Source organism: Belonocnema kinseyi, chromosome 3, assembly GCF_010883055.1.
Source record: "Belonocnema kinseyi isolate 2016_QV_RU_SX_M_011 chromosome 3, B_treatae_v1, whole genome shotgun sequence".
Lineage (NCBI taxonomy): Eukaryota > Metazoa > Arthropoda > Insecta > Hymenoptera > Cynipidae > Belonocnema > Belonocnema kinseyi.
This window is the reverse complement of record NC_046659.1, coordinates 17147376-17149258: the sequence shown is the minus strand read 5'-3', so window position 1 is coordinate 17149258 and position 1883 is coordinate 17147376.

The following is a 1883-nucleotide window of genomic DNA, read 5'->3' as shown; positions in this document are numbered from 1 at the left end:
TTTAAATGAAAATGTTTGATTACCGCTCTGAACTCGTTTTTTTCCATTTTTCTTAACGAAAATTTTTTTTTTCAATTGGTTATAAAAACACGTAAACTCAGATGATGTGGACTGTGACTGCACCATATATCTACTCGGGAGTGGTGCTGACTGAAAACAGATGATTTGGAGCGATTAGCGCGCCATCTGTTGGTCATTCTAAGGACTTATTGAACTACCCTCGTAGAACGACACATACTTCAAGTTTGATAAAGGTTAAGAGCACAATAATCGAATGTGCTTTACGCTAGTACTATTAAAAAGGCGATGAAATAATTCACTGGCATATCGATATTAAATACAATCAATTATAACTCATAAAAGAAAATCGACAATAAATAATAAAAAATTGAACGAACTCACAGATATCGCTGTCGAAGAATGCTGAAAACTTTCTGATGTTCACTGAAGAAGATAAAAAGCCTGATTAATTTGACAGACCCCACTGTAATGTAGAATGCGGGTAGTTGAACCTAAGTATGAATTCCTTAGAAGCGATAGAAGCGATGTTTTCCTTCCATCCATATGTAGATCCGAAGAAACAAAACAGACGATTACTTCCTTCTACTCGTAGGTGATGAAGAAATATGTGGGAGGATGATAGGGACTCGTCACTACGATCCACGTGCGTTAAAAATTTCTTGTATTAATAGATCTGTCACTTGATTGCATGTTTAACCATTCGTTTCATATTTGATAGTTTCGAGCGTGTAACGTCAAAATGCGATTGTGTTCGATAGGTGATGCACTACGCTTTTTATTCCAGGCGCATTCACTCTTTGCACTTAAATTTGTACTTGAATTTGCACTTGTATTTGCATTTATTTCACACCAAATGTGGGGAACGCTTTTGCAAAAACTTGATAAGATCGTTTCTCAACGTTTTCATACCGATTTTTTTAGTATAAAAATCCGGTTCGAAGGACCAATGTCTCGGATTAGAGTCGAACATAATGATGATCGCGCAAGTGGTTAGGTGAACACAAGAGTAAAAAACAGATTTAAAAATTAAACATAATCTACTTTAATTTGGCTTCACTACACGGAGAGATACACGTGTTTCAGTATAGGATCTCGCGTCGAGTGCTAGGAACATCGTCGAGTCAAACGCCCGATTGCCCTTCTGCAAAGACTTTTAAGAGTGGGAGCCGGAAAATCAGCACGTACACCCAGAATTTATATGGTGATACGGAAATCCGGAACAATAGTTGCAATTTTTCCAAATAAAAACTTTCCTAATCAAATAATATCAACTTCAAGTGCTGAATATTAAAAGAGAATTTCATATGTGATAAATATAAAATTTCGTATATGTAAATCGTTTGGAGTTACAAAATTTTGAATTTGTTATTAGTTATTGTTAGTTCATAGTTATTTTTCTCGATCGTCGGGTATCACCCCAGTGGGATAATTTGGCTTAAAGTCATCCTAAAGACGTCTTTTTCTGAACGTCTTTAGGCTTTTACGAAAAGACGTCATGAGGTCGTCATAAAGACGTTCTATTCTAGTCCCACATCTTAAAGATGTTATCAGAACGGCTTCAAGATGTCTTTAAAAGGTCCTATGTCTGACATTTCGTCGTCTTAAGGATGCCTTGAAAGGATATCCAGGGGACGATGTCGTAAGGATGTCCCTAGGACATATTTGAAGCGTCTTGTACAAGATTATCATTGTTCTAAATTAAACCAAATTCAAAGTATTTCTATATTTTTCTCTCATAAGACTTCAATGCTTAAATGCTCTGAAATACCAGGTGTATACATATGAAACCGGTATTGCCATTTAGCGGCCAGTAGGCACACTTGTAGGCACTGTCGGAACTTACCATTTGTGCTAATTGGCGT